Source organism: Balearica regulorum, chromosome 12 (assembly GCF_011004875.1).
Source record: "Balearica regulorum gibbericeps isolate bBalReg1 chromosome 12, bBalReg1.pri, whole genome shotgun sequence".
Taxonomy (NCBI): domain Eukaryota; kingdom Metazoa; phylum Chordata; class Aves; order Gruiformes; family Gruidae; genus Balearica; species Balearica regulorum.
In genome coordinates this window covers 11,271,967-11,286,810 of record NC_046195.1, presented here as the reverse complement: position 1 = coordinate 11,286,810, position 14,844 = coordinate 11,271,967, and the positions used below count along the sequence as shown (strand labels likewise).

Genomic DNA, 14,844 nt, shown 5'->3' with positions numbered 1-14,844 from the left:
AATAGTCTTCAGAATTATTTTCTTCAGGAGCTGGAGGCAATTATTCAGTGAGCCTGCCATTATATTTGCCCCTTGCATTTTAAGCATCTAGAACAAAGTGTGTAGATTGAGTTACAAAGTTTTGAACTTGTTCTGTGATAAATCTTTTCCAGGGTGAGGGATGGTAACTCATATCTGGAAAAGACAACCCTTAAGAATGCAAGAATCCAAAACAATTAGCACATGTTAAGCTAGGCCACATACTATGTTATATTTTAAATGAACAGAGAACTAAAAGTTTTAGATAAAGATAACAAGATCCGCACGACAATTCTGTAAAGCTTTTGTAATATGCAAGAATCTTTTCTTGCCAATATACAGACAAAAATACTCAAATAAACAGTTACTTATAGGCACAAATATTTAAAGGTTCAGGCCATAATGAATGGAGCATAACAGACTCAATGCAATTTTATTTAAATGTTGTAGCAATGCAGAAGTCTGTTAGCTTCAATTTTACCTACTTTCTTATCGCAGGCAGCTTTTCAATTTGCCCGTCTCAGGTTTTAGAATTTCTAATACAGAAGCAACAAACAAACTGTTGTTTTTAAGCACAGACCAAATCAACTTTGACAAAAATGTCCTTATAACTGACCACTGGTAAGTACATCTCAAGCGTTCATTGTGTTTTCCTCTCTTTCGTAAACAAATTGGAGGCTATATTTCTGTTTGAAGGCAAACAGATTCCCCTAGAAGAGTGCAACTTAAGAACATATCCATGAGTAAAACAATTCTACAGCAGTAACGAACTTTTCAAAAGAGGCCTTGAAAATAATAATAAAATTAACAGCAAAGTAAAAATGGGTAGAGGAAAGCACAAAATACTTTTAAAGGTTGCTGAAAGACAATCAAACTGCTAAGGCAGACAAGAAAAGAGGCAAGATTATTTAGATTTAATTCAAATTAAATCCACAGTAAACTAGAAATCTGATTTGCTGCATTCTCCCAACAATTCTAACTACTGATCCTGTTTGACTTTACCAATGCAAGATGAGCATTTGCATTGAAGCAGCAAACAGTAATGCTGAGCCTGCCCTTAGTGCATTTGGAAAGCGACTCAGGAACAACCCAAAGAAAACCAGTAACTCCACAGATCACATTTATGATCACAAAGCATTTGCTTAATTCCAGCTTAACAGTGACCTCTTCACCTAAAGCACTTTGCCAAAAGTTTCGCTTTTTAACATCAAAGAAGTTACTAGCTTGCTTTGCTAAGTGAATGCTTTCTTTAAATAGGGGTTGACAGCAGTCAGGTCTGGACAGCAGTCAGCCACTGCAGTATATGGGCTTCAGTCAACACAGGCAGGACAGGGGAAATCTGGTTAAAAAAAGAAAAAAACCAACAAAAAAACCTGACTCTTGCATACAATGGGGGAAAAACCACAACAAACCAGAGATGAAATATTTCTATTCAGTCAGAAGGTAAAGATGACAAATGAAACGGAAGAATGTATAACTTATCTGAGGTTTGAGCAAAGACTCCAATAAAAAGGAGAGGGATATTGAAACCTTCAGGAGAATCTCATAGGTATCCAAAATTAAGCTATGCTGAAATAGTCAAAGTTTGCCAGAAAGGGAAGTCATAGCCCTAGAATAAAGTTTATTGAGGATGGAAAATATTTCAATATTCAAAATTCAGTAAGGAATCCAAAACTCTACAGAAAGATGCTTTTACATGGGTAGCAACACTGAGAAGTACGCACCAAGCACCATGTTTCAGATAATTCCTCTTTAGCACATACTTTGCCTGCTACTTTTATTCCTCTGAAAACACTGGTTTACATTTATAAGGTAGTATTTGCTTTATTTTTCCAGTTTTAACATCAAGGATGGCAGGTCAGCATATGAACCTTTTTATTTATTGAATACTATACCTCCTGGAAATGGTAGCATATTAGTTTGAACACTATATATACAAAACTTTGTCTGTCACAGCAATTAAACAAAAGCTCTTTAAATCTTAATTCTTCATTAAAATAACAGGTGGAAATGACTAATTAATCCTAAAGAACAGTTCAGGAAAAAAACATGCTCCACTGGTTGTATAGTACTTTCGGATATTAGAGTGACTAATCTGGTCATTACTCTAGAAAACCAATGTCTGGAATTGACAGCCAGACAATATTTTAACTAACTGTCCTGGTTTCAGCTGGGATAGAGTTAATTTTCTTCCTAGGAACTGGTACAGTGCTGTATTTAGGATTTAATATGAAAATAATGTTGATAACACACTGATGTTTAGTTGTTGCTAAGCAGTGTTTACAATTAAGTCAAGGACTTTTCAGCTTCCCGGGCCCTGCCAGCGAGGAGGCATGAGCCTTCTGCAAGAGGCACACAAGAAGTCGGGAGAGGGCACAGCCAGGACAGATGACCCTAACTGACCAGGGGATATTCCATACCATGTGACATCATGCTCAGCATATAAACTGGGGGGATCTGGAGTGCTGTGGCTTAGGAACTAGCTGGGCATTGGTCAGCAGTTGGTGAGCAATTGTGCTCTGCATCGCTTGTTTTGTATATTCTTTTATCATTATTATTATTCCCTTCTTTTTCTGTCCTGGTAAACTGATCTTATCTGAGCCCCCAAGGCTTACTGTTTTTTGATTCTCTCCCCCATCCCACTGGTGGGGAGAGCGAGCGAATGGCTGTGTGGCTGGTTGAGCTGCCTGCCAGGTTAAACCGCAACAGCAGAGTACTACATTAGGACAAGCGGACAGCACTCTCAAGGAGAAAAATAAAGCATAGTCCAAACAAATTCATAATTCAAGAAGTTATTGTAAGTGACAGAGAAACAGAAGATGTGATCTGTACACACGAAAAGAGAGGAGCATGAACAGGAATATGCAAATACCTTTCAGACAGGTACTGCTGGAAGAGGCTACCTGCTCCCTTTTCAGAGTGATGCTGCCCCACGGATGGGTGCAGAAACCAGCAGCTACAGTCATTGGCATGGAAAAGTGTAACTGAACTGCTGTATCGCATTCAGGAACGGAGAGCGCAAAACTACTATCAGCAAATAAAGCTGAACAGAATTAAGGAACTGCTGAAACAAATGGAAGGAAATTAATTTTTTTCCTCCCAACAAAATAAAATTTTCAAAAAGTGGCATGTTCCCCATGCATAAACCATGGTTTATAGTCTTGCTAACTGCTTTGAGTAGAGAACAAGAATCTGCAATGACTGGAAAAAGGACAAAGAAGGAAAAAGGGAAATTCGATGAGACTCCCTTGAGGCTGAATAAAAACATTCTGAGATATCACAGTAAACCCCCCCCAAAATATTTTTTTTTGTCCTATCAATGCAGCCATTCACATTTAAAATCCCTATAGAGTGACATTTCAAAAATTAACTCTTATTTAGAATTCTATTATTTTAGTTTGCAAGGCTCAACAGCAGTAATTCAGTCAGTACAGTTCCCTTCTCATTGACACTCCTCAGTATTGCGCTCTCCATGTCACACGACAAAAGAGAAACTGTGCCACCTCTCAGTGCCTTAGTTACCACTGCAGCCACATCTAACCCAGGCAGCAGACCTCATTCGCTAAACCTACAGTGAATTAGGTCAAACACTGGACTCCAGGACACTTCCAACTACAAGTCATGACAGCCAAATATGATCAAAACTTTCCAAATATGTTTAATGTAATCACTGTTTTTTGAGTCTAATCTGCTTAAAATAAAAGATGGAGAACTGCCAAAGGCTGTTTAAAAGGAAAAAAAAAAAACAAAAACCACAAACCCAAGAAAAGAAACCCCTAAGCACAGCTTATTTCATTTTTACCTTACTCCACAGCTGCCAAGTAAATGTAATAAGTCTTTGTTTTATGAAGAATCCTAAAAACAGTCCAAAAGCAATTCTATATAGCCAAAAGGTACTAAATAAATATACTTCACTATAACATACAACTACTTTTTTGGTCCCATAAAAGCAACTCAAATTTTACATTTCATTTCTTTTGGTATATGTGTTAACATGCAACTTGTCCCCAAATTGGAAGGGCTCTGACAAAATTACCAAGTCTTTCTTAATATCCAAAATGTTTCCCAGTTGCCCCTGTTTCATACATATCTGTGCAACGACTTCCAGCTTATGCACAATGCTGACTTCTCTTCTGCTCCAAAAATTCTCTTTCCTCTTTTTTCTTCAAGTCTTTCTGTGAACTTCTGATTTTCTCCAGGCTGTACTCCTAACCACAACTCTCTCTTCTTTCCCTAAGAAAAGCAATGCCTGGACCTACAGGCCCAGTTCATCCACAGCATCTGCTTTCTCTACTATTATGCGTGGCTGTGGGCTTTCCTGGCAGGAAAGAACTGACCAACTTGACATCTTTTTCTATAAATGTTTTCACCCTTCAGCTCTGACATCTTCCTAGCTAAAATACTCTCATTGTCTACCCTGGCAGAACGATATGCTTGTAATCCTAGACTTCTTTATGCTATTTTTGTCTTTTTTTCTTTTGAAACCTTTTTTTCTTGCTGTTGTAACCTTTTTTCCCCTCTTTTAGCTGTGCATCTAATGATTTCTTCAGAGAATATATGCAAAATATAAGCTGATTTTCCTTTGTTGCTTTCTACCTCTTCCCTATCAACAAGGCATAAGTTTTTCACTCTTCATACTTTATCCCCCCTTTTGCTCCAGCACCTCTTCCTCCTCAATCTCACAGCCCTCCTCATACGATTTTCCCCAATAGGTCACATCTGTCCTGCTCTTTTGTCTTCTGATGCACTCATCTCTTCCTGGAAGTATAACACAGTTCTTAGCAAAAAGCTTAGTAGCAGTCAATATTCCAGCCTCCTGTTTCACCCTCAGACCTGGCTTAAAAGCACAGATCATACACTGTTCAATATCCTTCCCTCCCTTGGCCCTGTTTTCTTCTGATTATCTCTCTACATCTCTAATTCTCTTCAGCATGTTGTTCACAAGAACCTTACGGTTCAACCTTTGGAGCTCGCTCTTCTTCTGTATCTTGTCTCTGAAGAGTTGAGTAGGTCTCTGAATACCTCTTGGCACTTGGAGGTGAGGTTACCATACCTGCCCCAACAAGTGACAAATAAAATACCCTGCTCTGGATCCTTTCAACCAACAAGGGGGGGGGGGGGGGGGGGGGGGCGCGCGGAATCTATCCTTCTCTTGACTCAAATGACAAAAGTCTAACCATTATTACCAACCAAAAACTCTAAATCAAGTTACATACAAGTTTAATCCAACATCCAGTTTCTCATCCACTAATCTAAAAATTTGGGCTTAAAATCCCATTTTGCACCATTTCTCTTGCTGGTGGATTTATGCCCTCTCTGAGCTTAGTCATTAATAAGTCTGCAGCAAAAAGAATTTTTCTTGCTTTTTTTCTTTGGTCATGCTACTCTATTCTTTGCATTCACTACCTAGTTTTCCTTTCTTGGTTGCAACCAATTTCACATGAATGCAAACTCTGAAGAAACAGGTTCTGTTTACAGAAGTTTGAGGCATTTCTGTAAGAGTATAAAATGTGGAAAAAATCTAAAGCTATCTGAGGCAATATCAAGTTGGTTTGTTAATTTCAGAATGTGCACATGTAATTCTGATTAATGTTATCAGGAATTTAACATGCATAAGACCCCACAGTCTGTTCAACTGTCATATGCTGGGGAAAAAGTCTCCTCCTCCTCATAAAATTTAATTGAGGAAGGCCTTATGGTATCCAAAAGGTATATCTCAAACCTAGTTCAGAGTACTCTGAGAACTCCTCTGAATTACCGGTCTCTTCCATTTCACTGCAAACTATTGCCATTCTTTAACATTTCTAATAAAAATAAAAAGTGTCATTAAAAGCAATAATGCAAGTAATGAAAAGTTCATGTTTAGAAGTATCTGGAGCTACATACATTTTACTTTTTAAAAAATGTAATACAAAGACAGTCAAAAACAAAAGAGAAGATGCCTTTGGGTTCCATCTCTAAAAAATAAAATCAAGTAATACGACAGCATCACTCATGTTGTACTAAAGTACAGTCATGGTGTAGTTGCTCAACAGTTTAAATGCAAGTTTATTTTATTTATTATTAAATAATAGGTAATAAAAATAGTATGAAGAATTATACAGACAATTGTACTTCCTACTTACATACAAATAAAGTCATTCTAATAGTATCTGTTTATCTCTGGTAGTTATAAAGTACCTCTCACTGTTATGTCTTAGCTTCAGACAGCAATTAAGTCTTCTTCAGTGTGCAACTAAGCCAGCCCTAATTAAAGTCAATGGGAGCTTTTCCACATACTTAATGGCTGTTGGTTGAGGCCCAAAAGTAATTGTGTAAAGAGCATAGTACGTCATTTAACGACAAATTGACTCTGCCTTGGAAAGAAATATCGGAAATGCATTGCAAGCGTCTCATTCCATAACCGTTTGTTGAAGCCAGATGCCCAAATGACTACTCAAGCCTTTTGATAAATAGTGAAATGCTTATGCACAAAGGACCTAAACTTGCTCTTGCTGAAGGTGATGCTGAAACTTCAAAAGAGCAAATCATATGGCCTAATGTCTATCTACCAGACACCACATTTAGCATAGAGAGCACCAAGAAATATTGGCTTGATCATATATTACTACATATTAAATGCAGATTTTTTCCACAATAGCAGATCTCAAAATCTCTATAAAGATCCTGCCTACCACAACAGTCAATCATTCACATAAGAAGTTTTTAGAATCCAACTTGTCTTAAAATGTGAGTTACAGCTGCCCTCAATGTTTTCCTTTAGGTCAAATCAAATGAAGAGGCCACTATCTCACCTGAATATTGGTCAAACAAAAATGAAAGAACAAGCTAGGTTTGAAAACAAAATTTCAGTTTCTATTTTCTTAGACAAATACTATTAGCAGAGAGACTCTCTTAAAATGTAATTCAGCTACCGAAGTTCTTTTTATGAGCAGAATCGCTGGACCAAAGCTTTCCTGGAAGTGAAAGGCAGGCAAGAGAGCATTTGTCCAGCATGGCACCACCATTGGATGAAAGACACAGTGTGCAAGAGACCACCAGCTGACAGTAACATTAACATCTCCAGCGATTCAGAATGAGCATATCAGCAACTAACAGCTATTTCAGGAGATGAAACGTGGGCAATATTGACATAGCTGTACCCGTGAGATACTGCTAAAAAGCAAAAGGCAAGAAAGCAGAGAACTGGCAAGCGACTGTCTGCCCAAGCATGTTGTCAACATTGACTACACTAACTAACTACATCACTATATTGCAAACTCAGCAACATGGAGTCAGTTAAAATGCTTCTGTCTGTAGATTGTCTGTGAATTTTAATTGTCTGACTGCTGCTCAGATAAAATTAAGACATGAATATCCTGTTTCCTCTTGACAAAAGACTGAGAAGAAGAGAAAAATTATGTTTCTTACTCCTCCAAGTTTTGTGGAATCATCTTCAAAGTATTACTGTAAAAAAGAAAATTTCATTCACATTAACATTCCCCATATAAACCCGATCGTGCCCATGTCTTCTCAACAGTGGCTGATTTTTCCATCTTCGCCCCTAGGATGATCTGTTTCAATTTCTCAATCACATCTGTTCTACCATAAGAGTTTCTGGCTGCTATTGACATGTTTCTCAATGCTCAATAACTAAGGCCAAGAGAACATTAAATAGTTTATATAGACATTCCACTTAGGTCTTCCCAGATTTTAGGACTTTCACATTCTCGTGACTTGTTTTGATTTAAGAGGTACTACTACTCATCTTACACAAGTCTACACTCAGCAAGACCACTGGCTATTTAAATCTGACCTTCATTTAATTCAATTGTGAGTCTAATAAACAAAATAGCTGCTTTTCAATTAAACTAGGTCTTATTTTGAGTAAGATAATGGCTCTTCTGCTGTGATCTACAAGGCCATGACAAAGTGATCCTTAGGTAGTGTACCTACGCCTAGGATTTTCTTTTTAATTATAACATCCTTTCACTATTTTCAATTACAAGTTTGAGGAAAGGGTCATCCCTAAGAATTAAAAAGTATTGACAGTAGCCTACTCACTTCAGTTTGGGAACTTTCTCAAGCATATGTTTCCCAATCAACATCATCAGAACCTACAAAATTCACTGCATCAGTCAATATCTTGTTTCAATAGTTAACCGGATCCACTATTTAAAAAAGCAAACAAACCAACAGCCAAACACACACAAAAGTCCTCTTTCAGATGTGAACTTTTTTTTTTTTAATTCTTCATTGAATTAAGGTACCCTATCTGTGTATTGTTTTCCCGCCTACCACAAATTTAGACATCTTAAGTTATCTCCTAATGAACTTTTGATGAAATGTGCTGGCTTGGCTCATCAAATCTCTCAGTGCAGGTATCTTCTCCACTCCTCATATAGGTCTATGGTTCTTTGCTGCACCATTTAACATTTTACAACATTCTTTTTTGAAAAACAAAAAATGGATATGCAAACAATAACTGCTTGCTTGCTGCTATACAATACAGAACCCCCATTAAAAATTACCTCAGCTGATGAGAGTTGAGGGGGATGGTTTGGGTTTTTTGAGGTGGGTTGTTTTTTCTGGTTTTGGGGTTTTTTTATTTGTTTGTTTTTTGGTAGTGTGGGGTTTTTTGTTTTAAAAAACCAACAAAACCCAGACATTAGCAGTTATTCCATACTCAACCCATAAAATGTAGCCACCCAGCCGAACACTGTAAAGGCACAACTGAGGGAACAGCTGAACTTCACACTGGGAGACAAGAACTTCAAACGTAATTTCTCACAGAAAAAGAGGTACACAAAGCTGTGACAAATGTAAGACTTTCCTGAGATGACCGGGGAAGTTCAGTGCTCTTTGACAACGGCCCTGAAGCTGGAGCTGGTTAACACTGAAAGAGGCTTGGTCACATGTCTGTGGAAAGAACCACCTCCTGGCTGGCCACAAGAGCACCCTGCACGCCCAGTCAGATAGTGGTGCCCCCTGGTTCTCAGTGGTCTAGCAAGCCTTACATTTTTAAGTCACAGCCAAATAATTAAGAATAGTTAACAGCTCTCTAAAGGTTATGCTGGGTGCTCTCCAAATGTCTGTCCCCCAGGGCAGACTACAAATGTAGCTTGCAGCAAGTTAACTGGCTATTAATTCAGTTAAAAATAGCACTAAAAACAGAACGAGAAATTCCATTAAGTGTAGCACCATGCATCTGCTACTGAATCTCTACACAGCCTGAGTCTCTCTGCAGCTAGGTCACGAGGCTGGTACATATGTCCCCCTTCCTCCTAAGCAGTATTTGTTTACAGTACTGTATAAAATATTTTAATAACTTTTTTTAAAGGTACAGCAGAAGACAGTGCATACCCAGGGTAGAGTTTTTGACCCAGAGTATTGTCCCAGTCACTTCCCCATCCAAATCTTGCACCCAATCTAGCAAGGACTATAAAATATATCAGCGCTTGAAGGACACAAAGTTACATAGCAACTGTGGCCACACACAGGTCTGTCATTCTAGCACTTAAGTCCTAGGACTCTTTCCCCCACTTAAAATCTATTTCACGCCACTTGCTAAAAACAGCACGTACTATGCACAGAGATTGAAAGGCACCGCATAAAATAATGCAACATTATGCGGACAGCTTGAAAAAAATCATCATCTTTGTCTGTTTGTTCTGAATGAATGTTATTCATGTGACATTTTGGACAAGATTGTAGGGATAACTTTAGTTTAATGACTAATTAGCAAACTTCTGCAGGAATAACATGGCAATGTATTAGACAAAGTGTCACCTCACAGGCACGCTGGGTTTCTCCTGACACTTCCCTTGCACTCACTGTCTCTTTTTGGGCTGGCAGAGCAGGGAGGTTGCTTACGCTACAAAACCTCATTATGTTTAGAAACAACAAACAAAATATGAGAGTAATAAATATTTACAGCAGAAAACATAAAACATGGAAGGCATAGTCTGTGGAATAATCAATCCTCTTGGACCCAGAGTCATTTCAGGCATGATAGAGAGCTCCATCTTCGTATCTAGTTCTCCCAGTAGCATAAGCCTGAACTGGTCAACATGCTTCCTTTCTCCGAGTGACCCTCCTGACAGGCTTTCTCTCAGTTTAATGGAGCAACTTCAGAACGAGGACAACACAGCTATCGTCCTTTCATCTGAAACTTCTCTTTCCCTCTAAAAGTGGCAAGTGAACAAATTACACTAATTGCTTTGGCATCCATAGAAAAATAAGGACACTCACATCCTGCATACAGATAATATTCTCTTTACAGTTTAAGCTGGAATCAAGCCACTTTATTTCTTTAACAAAAGTGGTTTGCTATATGTGGTTATGTCCCTGACTATTTATTTCCTGTTTATTGGAAGCAAGCAACAAAATTGGCCTGTGAAAGAGTCTTACTGAGTATTTCATCAGTTAGTATATCTGTTTGCTCAGAGAAGAAATTAGCACTTCTACCATTACCAATCTTACCAGGACACATTGCTGTGACAGGACTTAAGGACTAGCAATACAGCTACTTGGAAAAACAGCAGTTTCTCCCATTTTTGGTTGAAGATACTTAGCTGGATAGTTCAGACACGCTGTAGTACTGAACTGTAGTGATTTTTAATTTTTTTCTTTTTAAATAAGCTTGAGTTAACAATACTGCCAGATACTATCCATCTCTACTGCTGAATACCTGAATACCAGTTGTTTGAGAAAACTGACAACAGGATAAAACCATCAACTGCCCACCCCCTCCCCCAAATAAATAATTCACACACACACCCCTCAGGTACCTGGGAAGTACCCTCTATAACTCAAATGGTTAGCACACACTTTGTTAGCTATGATGTTTATCATTTATTTAGTACACATTGCCGCAGCCGGAGGAAGAAAAGTTTAAAAATAATGTCAATAGACAAAGGATCATACTCAGAGTCATCTACCTAACCTTGTTGTTCTCCCTGAGGCGAAAGCCTATATGAATTCATTCAGGGCCATTCTATTATATATGCAGGGAAGTGTCTATCAAACACAGAATGAAGAGGAGTTACTCCCTACGCAAGGTCTGAAGGATCATGTTAATAACTAGAGGTTTAATTTCAAGATTTCAGAATTTCTTATTTAAAAGTACCTGAAGCAAAGTCTAAACAGGGAATGATAAGAGAAGTAATTGGTGTACCAATTTGAGTACTGTGTCCTGTGTCTGATAGGAAGCACAATACATCTTGTATTAAAGATTAGGACAACAAGTGTAAGCCACCCCAGTAAAAAAGCAGTACAATAGCTAGTAGAGATAGTGCCAGCATTAACTCTGAATTTCCTGATTGCTGTCAGCCACTTTCACAGCAAGTCTTTTCGATGTATTCTCTAATTTCCTTGACATTAAAAGGAAGCTTTAGAGGAAGAGGTTGAGAAGTTATTAGTTTGAGACTTAAATGATCATCCTCTTTCAATTTTTCTTTTTTCTTTCCTTCCTTCACTTTACAAGTTTCACTGTGGGATTCTTCCTATCTCTTTAAAAAGTACATCTCCCTCCATTATAACCTTATCTTCTCTTTCTCAGTTGTAAACTTTCTTATTCTTTTCCTTATGTCTCCTTTGCTCCCCTATACCTCATTCCTCTCCTTAAAATAATCTTTCTTGTTCTCTATTTTCTTTCCCCATCATATCAAATTTATTCACGTCTACCAAGTATTCAGGCAACTACTTTTATCAGATATTTCAGTATTGGCGTGGCAGGGGAGCTCAAGGGAGGACTTCCCATTCATTTGTAAAATTGCTATAAGCGGCAATAAGGAAGAGCTGTACTAGACTTTTCCCCCTTGTTACACTATGAGGAAATAGCTGGGAGAGAGAATAGCATCACAGCCCCCAACTGTGCAGGGGTTTTAAGTCATTTAGGACCTTGGTCAGAAATGGACAACGAAGAATGAGGGAACCAGCTACAGGTCCCTTTATCTACCCTTACTTGTTCATTGTAAATCCAGCCCCCAACAATTCATCGCTTCTTTTGGTTTTAAGCAAGATCTACCCTTGCTGGTCTATTGCCTAATGACAGAACTTCTCTACAAAGACTTTTAAAGAAGAGTGGCATATGAATGTATCACAGCAGCACCTCTCAAGCATATATTTGTATATTTGAGCTACTCCTCCATTGTTATACCAGCACATTTAAAAAAAATGCAAGAGTAGTTTCATCAACAAAAGCTGTAATGTTTCAGTAGTTTTATTCATTTCCCCATTAGGCATCAGAATCAGCAAGATGGTACGTTTTTCTTAATTTTTAATTATTTACTCTGATTTGTTAAACATTTTCAGCATGATGCACCTCACACATGATCAGGAAGGGGAGCTCTGTAAGCAAACCTTCCAGCACAGAATACATGCTTTTTTTTTTTTTTTTTTAATCTAAAAGTATGGTGTTCCCAGTCAGCATGATTTTTTATAGGCAACCACGTATGTACTGTGATGTTCTGAATACAGCAGATCTTCCTTGCCCATAATAAAGGGCTGCATATTTTCATTTTGATTGCCTGGAATAAGAACAGAAATGTGTAAGGAACTAATGGGTTTATTCAGTCACAGTCATAAGTTCGGACCTTTTCAAAGGCTTGTTCTGCTTGCGCAGTCATGCTGTTAAATTATCTTTCATTATTAATATAGCTCCTATTAGTAGCTCTGCTCAGCAAAATATTTCTTTTAATTTGCACCTAATGTGAGAAATTGAAAAATGTTTTGACAATATTAACCAGTTCATTTTATCCCTGGAACGTAATAATTTGCTTCCACAATTGTAGACCAAAGATCATGCACGTGATGACTGACAGTGGGAGCATGAGGACAACTGACAGATAGGGAAGAGGAATAAGTCAAAGCTACCTCTTGATAAAAAAACAAAAAAACAAAAAAACCCAAACCAACACCTTCCCTGTTAATAATTTAAGATACTATGGTTTAATCTGTGCAGTTGTATTTTCACTCAACTTTAATTTCAGTCAGTAAACAAACATGCAAGTTACACAATTCCATCAGACTACACTTGATACAATGCACTGACAGTGCCAAAGGCAAATTAGAAAAGGAAAAAATATCACTAGAAAACACAGAAGAAAAAGTATCAGAGAACTCTAGCAATTGTTAAAACACTAAGACTGGATCACCATCAGCTCCAAATTCAGTACTGCCTTTAGGTATGGGCTTTTTTTCCCCAGAAGGTATTTTTCTCCCTCTCTAATACCCTAGAGATTCAGAGTGAAAAATGACCCAACTGAAGTCAGTTTTGTCATTCTCCTTAAAGATAAGATCTCAGCTCTGATTTTTATATTCTATGCTATTCTATAGCATAGAATTTATTTAGCAAATACAAAGTGATTTATGGCATATGAAGTATTTTTTTAATGAAGACCTTAAGTTTCCCAAAATTTGTATTTGCTGAACATTTCCTTGGAATAGGCACATTTGGTCATAGACTTCTGACAATATCTGGGTGTTTCCAAGTTACTGTGAGAGCAAGGAGGAGACACAAACATTGAGACTTACCAGTGCCCCTCTCCTTCCTTCTTAAGTGGATGGGCAAATTCCTTAAAATGGCAGCATTATGCTTCTGCATGCAAACTTCTTTCTTCCCTCCCTCACGGGTTTTCTGTAGCTTCATAGGGTTGTCTTAGATACAGGCAATCTTTTCTGAGACAAAGAGATGATTTCTCACAGTCACAGAGAGATATAATTAGGTTTACCAGGGATAGATTCTGCTACCTTATTCCACATACACCAGAAGTCAGTAAGTAGATGAGACCTCAAAATGATTTATCACCTGAAAGCAAGCTGATGGTGGAGCATTGCTGTACGTGAGGGTGAAGAGAAAGCAGCAATGTGTACAAGAAGTTCTTCCAGTATGAGCAGTTTTTCACTTGTCAAAAATCAATTTCACATGCCATCCTGCTTTCTGCTCATCCAGCTTTGTTAGCTCCTTTTAGAGTTTATACTGAGCCTCAAAACTACAGATCACAATGGATGCGTCAGTGGGATTGTATCTGCTTATGTCAATAATGACTTTGATTTGCTGTCTTCAGACATTACCTAAATGTTTACCATATAATTTCCTCCCAAAGGAAGACACGAAGCATGCAATAGTCTAGATGCTATGCAGTGCTTTGCACAGATAGCCACTGACCTTATAATACACCTGTAACCTCTTTGTATTCAGCTCCCTTCCTCTATAACTGTGCTTCCCTACCAGCTTGTACAAAATGTAATCTCTAAGCAGAGGAGTTAGAACTGTGTTATACTGCACACTCGCTTTCAGCAATAGAGGAAATGTTGAAAAGCACCTATTGATTGCATGCAAAGTGCACAACTACAATTTCCATATTTTAGTCTAGGATCTAAAATTCTTTAGCAGATCAAAAAGTACTATGGAAGTTTGATAAAAATGCAAGACCTGCATATGCAAAAGTGACGTTTCTAAGCAGTTCTTGGTGTTGTCTGTTGATCATTGAATTTTCACCCTCAGTTACCAGAGTGTATGCGTTACGCAGGCCCTGTAGACCACGTAAACCATTTCTGTGGTGAGTCAAGTAGTCATGAGAAATGTCAGTTCTGTGCACTAAGTTAGCAGAATAGAATATTTATTCTCCTACTCCAAATATGTCTCCTTTTTCTCCCATAACATCCATTCTTGCCATATGGAAGAAGTATGAGTTTATTCAGTGCTTAAAATAAGACCTTCATCCTTTTCTCCATGAGCCTGGCACTAGGTATACATACATGTACAAAATAAAACACAGTTCAGACTTACAATATGGAAGATTCATACTCAAAGGCTGACACCACTTTTATATGCCCCCTACT

At 37.9% G+C, this 14,844-nt stretch overlaps 1 protein-coding gene across 4 annotated transcripts in view; it reads right to left on the bottom strand.

Moving 5' to 3' along the window:
- Positions 1–14,844, bottom strand: part of SEMA6D (semaphorin 6D) — a 224,049-nt gene that overhangs the window by 187,524 nt on the left and 21,681 nt on the right. The window contains exon 1 of one of the 4 annotated variants that reach the window (XM_075764193.1): positions 13,534–13,890. The exons of 2 other annotated variants lie outside the window; for them this stretch is intronic. The gene's annotated coding sequence lies outside the window, so the exon portion shown is untranslated. Of the gene's footprint in view, positions 1–13,533; positions 13,891–14,844 lie in introns of those variants that run through there. One more of the 4 variants, XM_075764188.1, reaches the window with a different exon arrangement.